This window comes from Pinus tabuliformis, chromosome 2_2 (genome assembly GCF_031772625.1).
Source record: "Pinus tabuliformis cultivar Carrire ecotype Pingquan chromosome 2_2, CPIR1, whole genome shotgun sequence".
In the NCBI taxonomy this organism is placed as follows: Eukaryota; Viridiplantae; Streptophyta; class Pinopsida; order Pinales; family Pinaceae; genus Pinus; species Pinus tabuliformis.
In genome coordinates, this window is record NC_142300.1 from 1,291,129,792 (window position 1) to 1,291,137,514 (window position 7,723).

Here is a 7,723-nt window from a genome sequence, read left to right on the forward strand (position 1 = left end):
ATTTTTCAGATCGGGAGGTATACAGTGTTTTTTTTGCAGTTTACTGTCATTTTCTCTCTGCTTATTTCGGTTTCGGTTTATTTAGCCTTTTTTTTTCCGGATCTATACCTTTCATTTCTGCGTATGCTCTTTGCCCTGCGACTCTGTGTGATCTGGGCAAATCAGAAACAGAAAGAAAGGATTTTTCTCATGCGTATGCTCTTTTCCCTGCACCTTAGTGTGATCTCGGAAAATCAGAAACATTGAGAAAAATATTTAGTTTTTCGGCTAAAAGCTAACTTTGAGATTTTTTTTAAAATTTCTAGTTTTTTGGCTAAAGCTAACTTCGAGCCGTAAGGTTCGTTTTTCTTTGGATATTCGTGTTGGGTTTTGTGTTTTGTGTTTTGTAGGGGAAAAGAGTCTTCCCAAGGCAAGCACGCAAATCGAGGCCCCCCCCCCCCCCCCCCTCTCTCTCTCTCTCTCTCTCTCTCTCTCTCTCTCAAATATTTTGTATAGATCAATTGGTTCAAAGACCTTTTAAGAGAGTAGAGGTCTTGGGTTCAAGTCTCCATTTTGTGGGGGCGGATTTTTTCATTCCCGCACATTCGCGCACTTTGCCGGCAACGTCAACAATTTTTTTTCAAAAAGCCATAACTTCTTCATCCGGAAGCCTTTTTCAGAGCCGTTTTTTTTAAAACCGCCTATTTTTTCGAGATCTATCCATTGGACCACTTACTTTCAGCATCTTCAGCTTCAGTTGTTTTTCAAAAAATGGAAAGTCCATGCCAAGTCATTCTTGACAGCACTAACTACTTCCAATGGGTAGCCTACATGGGAGATTTACTTAGAAGTAAAGGTCTCTTCAGAATAGCCACAGACCAAGAGAAGAAACCCAAAGATGAAGACAAGGCCGAAAAATGGGAAAATCGACAAGATCAAGCACGTGGTTTGATAGGAATGTCTGTTTCTCCTGATCTTAGATTCCACATTGCAGAAATTGAAACTCCTCATGAAGCATTAGAAAAACTTGCTAAAGTTTTTGGGATTAAAAATGAAATTAGAGCCCATCAACTTGAGAATGAGTTGCTTACTTTGGATCCTAATAATTTTTCTTGCATTGAAGATTTCTTGTCCAAATTCAAGACCCTTAGATATCTCTTGGAAGGTGTTAAAGTTAAGAAAGAAGATGGTAACCTTATTTATTCCATCCTTACTAAGTTGGGACCAGCCTACTCTGTATTTGTTTCCACTTTCCATTCTACCAGGGAAGCTTTCATTTGTCAAGGCAAAGACTACAAGCCCCCTTCCTTTGACTCCTTTTGTGATTCCTTAATAAGAGAACAAGAAAAACTCTTACACCTTGGTCTTCTTAATCTTGGAAACTCTTCCTCGAAAGCGTTAGCCGCCCAGCAGCAACCAAATTCAAAGAATCCTAAGAAGTCTTATCCTCAAAGGAATGGTCCTAAACCAACTCAGCCTCAAGATGAAAGATCATTTCAGCAATATGACAAGACCAATAAAAACAAATGGAAGAAGACTGACAGACATTGTAACTTTTGTAATCGAGATGGCCACTTAGAATCTAAATGCTTTAAGAAGATGGAAGCCTTGGAAGCCGCAATGAAGAAACATAACATCCATCTGGAGCCTACTTCAACTTCAACTTCCGGAACGGCATTTTCTGCATGTCATCGTCAATCATCTCAGTCTGGTTATGCATTAAATGTATCTTCTTCTTCTTCTCATTCTCATGAGTGGCTCATTGATTCTGGAGCCTCTTGTCACATGGCCAAAAACCAAGCCATGTTTTCTTCTTTAAATGATTGTAACACCAAAAATATATATGTTGGTGATGATAGATCTCTTAATGTTGTAGGGACTGGAACTGTTCATCTAGACAATGGTCAGTTCAATGATGTATTATGTGTTCCAAACTTATCCTGCAACCTTCTATCTGTCTATCAGATAACTCATTCAGGTGAAGGTAAAATTGTTGAATTTTCACCTCATGATGTTGTAATCAAGGATCTAAAAGATCCTAAACAGATTCTAGCTACTGGTCTTGCTGATGATTCCAAAAGGTTGTATAAGTTTCACAACTTTGGGTCATCCCATCTTCCCTCAGTATTTGTTGCTCATAATGATGAAGTGAGCAAACTTTGGCATGAGCGGTATGGTCACTTAAACTATCGCTCCCTTCAGCATCTATGTAAAGAAAACATGGTGACAGGTCTTCCTATGGTATCTTGCAAAGATGGTGTTTGTTCCGGATGTGTACTCGGAAAACATCATCGGGACAGTTTTGACAAACGTGCCTCTTGGCACGCCTCAGCCCCTTTACAGCTTGTGCACAGTGATTTATGTGGTCCTCTTCCTGTTGCTTCATTCTCTGGCTGCAAGTACTTCTTAACTTTCATTGATGATTTCTCCAGACGCACTTGGGTATACTTCTTAAAACTCAAGAGCGAAGTATTTACCACCTTTTTGGCCTTCAAAGCATTCGTTGAAAAACAATCTGGACATCAAATTCTTAAGCTAAGAACTGATAATGGTGGAGAATATGTTAAAAATGCATTCATCAACTTTTGCACCGAAAATGGAATTCAAATGCAACATACTGTTCCATACACTCCACAACAAAATGGTGTAGCTGAAAGGAAAAATCGCACCTTAAAGGAAATGGCTAATTGTATGCTGCAATCTAAAGGACTCAGTCTTAGTTTTTGGGCCGAAGCAATTAATTGTGCAAATTATATAATCAATCGCACTCCTACTAAGGTTCTAAAGAATATCACTCCAGAAGAAGCTTGGAGTTCCATTAAACCAGATGTAAGTCACTTTCGTGTGTTTGGAAGTGAAGCATGGGCCCATATTCCAGATGAAAAGCATAAAGCCTTAGAACCTAAGAGTGAGAAATGTACTTTTGTTGGATATTCTGAAGATGTAAAAGGCTATAGACTTATTCCATTTAAGTCCAAAAATGTTATCATTAGAAGAGATGTAAAATTTGATGAAAATAAATCGGCCTGCGAGCCTAGTCCGGCGGATGTGCCACCTCTTCCTATCTCTTCTATCTTTGAAAACATTTCTTCTTCTGATGATGAAAGCGAGGATGATAATCCTTCCCCACCTTCTCAGGATCCTCAACTTCCAAGATGGGTCCGTGCTACTCGGGATGCAGCAGGTGATCTTGCCGGTGATCCTACAGATCAGCGACGTACACGTTCTCAGTTTGAAAGAGCCTCTTCTTTACTGGCTCAAGCTCCAGTAAATCATGATCCTGACACTTTTGCAGAAGCTTCAGGCCATCCACATTGGGAAACAGCTATGAATGAAGAATATCATTCATTGATGACAAATGATACATGGGATCTTGTTCCTCTACCAAAGGGACGCAAACTTGTTAGATGCAAATGGGTTTACAGAACCAAGTATGGACCAGATGGGAAAGTTGATAAACATAAAGCTCGTCTAGTTGCTAAGGGCTTTTCACAGGTTGAAGGCATTGACTACACTGAAACCTTCTCTCCAGTTGCCAAAATGAACTCTATCCGCCTTGTTCTTTCCCTTGCTGCCTCTTTAAAATGGGAAGTCCATCAAATGGATGTTAAATCTGCCTTCTTGCATGGTGACTTGCAGGAAGAAATCTATATGGAACAACCCATTGGCTTCATACAAACAGACTCCAGCCTCGTTTGTCGACTTAAGAAATCCCTTTATGGCCTCAAGCAAGCTCCTCGAGCTTGGTATGCCAAAATGGATAGCTTTCTTTTAGAATCTGGCTTTTCTAGGTGTCATTCTGACAATACTGTCTACACCAAGAAAGTGGGCAACTCTCTCATCATCCTTGTTCTTTATGTTGATGATCTTATTCTTACTGGTAGTGATCCCAACCTTATAAACCATGTGAAGTCCAGCCTTAAAAAGAAATTTGAAATGACAGACTTAGGACACTTACACTATTTTCTCGGTCTTCAAGTCTTGCAATCCCAAGAGGGTATTTTCCTTTCCCAGTCCAAGTATGCTTGTGATATTCTTCGTCATTTTCACATGGAAGACTGTAAGCCAGCCACTTCTCCCTTTCAGTCTGGAGTCAAACTTTCAGTCTCTTGTACTTCTCCTGAAGTTGATGCTACCTTATACCGTCAACTTGTCGGAAAACTCTTGTATTTAACCCATACTCGTCCTGATCTTTCCTTTGCTGTTGGCCTTGTTGCTCGTTTTATGCAAAACCCCCGTGAAAGTCATTGGAAAGCAGCTAAAAGAATACTTCGTTATGTTCGAGGTACAGTACAGTTTGGGATTCATTACAGTGCCAAAGCAGCTCCTCTCTTAGTTGGTTTCACTGATTCTGATTGGGCTGGTGACCTTGATGATCGGAAGTCTACTGCCGGTTATGTCTTCACTCTTGGTTCAGGACCTATTACATGGGCTTGTAAGAAACAGGCTGCCATTTCTCTTTCATCAGCAGAAGCAGAGTATCGTGGTGCCGTGGAAGCTAGTAAGGAAGCCTTGTGGCTTCGTCAGATCCTATCAGAGTTTGGCTTTGAGCAGCAGCATCCAACCACACTTTGGTGTGATAATCAAAGTGCCATTCAGCTATGCAAAGATCCAGTCCAGCATCAGCGCAGCAAACACATTGAACTACACATGCACTTCATCAGAAAGCTCATTCATGACCATGTTCTTGAAGTGCAATATTGTCCAACAGATGATCAGGTTGCAGACATCTTCACAAAGGCTCTCACAGAGGCGAAGTTCACTAAACTTCGATATATGCTTGGAGTTCAGGAAGTTGTCACTAAGGGGGGATAGGCTCTAGTGCCTCCTTCCTTCTCCTATTGTGTCATATTTGTAAATCCTTCAATCCTATCCCAAGTTGTTCTTAAGGGGGGATGTTAGGATATTCCGACACATAGGATATAGTTAAGTTCAACTTGGTCTAGTATAGAGTTAGGTTAGAGTTAGGTAAAGTGTGTTTCTTTACCGTTGTACATTTTGTAACTTACAATCCGACGGTCACGATATGTAGTGATCCGACGGTTCACTCTCACCTCGGTATTACCGACACTTGATCCGTGGCTTGACACCCGATTGGTCCATGAGTTCTATTTAAAGCGCATGGAGGGTCATTGTTCGGGTAATCCGTGCATGAGAGAAGCTTATGTAAATTTTCATTCTTTGATTAATAAATTGTCTGTACCCACGTTGGGACAGGCCGTGGACTGTTTCCCTCCTTGCACTCTGAGGGTTTTAAACACGTCAAAAATACTGGTGTATTGATTTGAAATCTGGTTGTGAGCGGTGTCCTTTTGGTATTCTTTCTGAGGAACTTACCCTGTAAATTCCTACAGACTCAACAGTTGCCACACAAGAACCACTTGCTAATGTCCATAAATCAGTTGACCAGGATGTGGCTGCCCCACAAGAATGAGCTACTGACTCAGCAGTTGTCACACAAGAACCACATTTTGATGTCCATAAATAAGTTGACCAGGATGTAGCTGCCCCACAAGAACCAGCTACTTACTCAAAAGTTGCCACACAAGAACCACCTGCTGATGTCCATAAATCAGGTGACCAGGACGTAGCTGCTCCACAAGAACCAGCTACTGACTCAGCAGTTGGCACACAAGAACCACTTGCTGATGAGAAAAATATAGATAAACAGGAACTAGCTACACAGTCAGTAGATGTCACACAAGAACCATCTGCTAATATGAAAAGTTTGGATGCTCAGGATGATACAACTGTTACAGAGGCAGCTGATGATTCAACAGATGTTACACAAAAACTACCTGCTGAGGCTGCAAATAATGAAGTTGCTACCAAAAAACAACCCTTCGATCCACTGGAATCAGCTACTGAGACTATGACTGCTACACAAAGCCCAGTCACCTTAGCTTCCCTTCTACAGAAAAACGAGTTTCTTAAATCAGAACTTGAGGTTTATAAGAAAGAATTAATAATGGCAAGGGAAGCCTATGAGAGAGAGCTTAATTTGTATACTTTAGCTCATGTAGCATCCGCAGCTGAGAAAAGTGTAGACAAAGATCAATATAAAGAATACATGTGTAGCCAATGTGGTAATATTTATCATCAAGCTGGTTATAAGATAGTTGAAGTTCCATTTCCTGGAGCCACTCCTGCACCTACTTCTGTTACAATTAAAAAGGAACGCCCTGCTGTTACACAAGAACCAGCAGGGCCTTCAAAGATTTTTGAAAAAGAGGTTAAACCACAAATATCTCGGCCTACTCTGGTTGTTAAAACTGAAAGTCCTGCACCAAGGCCTACAAAGACTGCGTTTACTCAGACTGAACCTCGGCGTTCAAAGACTGTTTTCACTCAGACCAATAGCATTCAAGCACAAATGGATAAATGGAAGAAGGAATATGTTGTGTCGCAAGAAAAGATCTTGCAGGAGCACAAATTATCGTGGCAAAATCATATATATGAAAACTGGGAAATTTTGTAACAGTCTCGTGCACAAAACAGGGAAAATAAGCAGTTAAAAACCATATTGCTCCTCATGTTTAATGTGGTTCAAAGATTACTGGCCACCAGGAAACCATCCTTTAATTATTCTGTGTTTCTTGCAAAGCGCCTAGCGTTCTTCCAAGTAAAGGCAATCAGAGATTGACAACCTCATGAGGTATCTACACCTCAGCAATTTATCAAAACATTCACAGAGGCATTAGTCAGTGAACAAAATTTACTCTGTGAACTATACCTCCATAATGAAGCCATGCCTGAGGATAGAAAGCTTAATCTGATCCCTCTGGTTGGGGACATTCAGATTAGAGCCTTTGTCTCTTTCCTGGCCAATCAGTTCACGTGGCAAAATGCCTTCCTTTCAGCAAAACAGAATGAAGATAATCACCTTCTGTGGATTCGATCCGATCCACAGAATGATGTTGTTTTCATTGCTGAATATCATCGGTTCTTAAGGGAACCAGGAATGACTGAGCATATCAGAGAGTTACAAGCAGCAGTCTTAAAAGATTGCCAGCATTATGTTAAAGCCAAGGGAGCTCTTGCCTTACAGGCAAACAATCTATTTTGGGAACACTGTCCTAAGGAGAGAAAGGAATATCATCCCTTTAACCCTCTTAATATTCAAACAGAAATTTCACGGCTACCTAACTATATCAAATGCATTCAACAGTGTGCCGAAAAATGGTTAGGATACCATCTTCACTTCCCTCTTCTATGGCTACCAGTACAACAATATAAGGCTTACTTCAGGTTGTCCAAAAAGGAGGAGCTCGCAGCATGACAGAGATTACATAATGTCTAGGGTTTCAGAGATTTAGTTGATAACACCTTCTATACCTAATGTCTAAGTAATCTGCACTGTGCAGCCCAATACTCGGACTCAGACTCAGAATAAAAGTTGCATGAGGACATGCAACCCTTTCAGTTGGGGGGGATGTTAGGACCTCATATTGTCTCTTTTTGACCATACAATTTACTATGATGTCATCCGTTTTCAACTTATATTTAAAGTCCTTTTTATTTTTTTAACCCAATTATCCCAAAGGTACACAATATTTCTTCTCAGCACTATACATTTAATTATTTTACATATAATTATGCTATCTTCATTATTAACCATTGAATTGATAGTTGTTGAACAGTTAAAGAACAATGTGCAGTCCACGTTGTTGAAACTGCCTGGAGATTGCAAGATTACTTCTATAGTTACTGAAACAGTAGGAACGACGCACAAATCTCGTGGCTG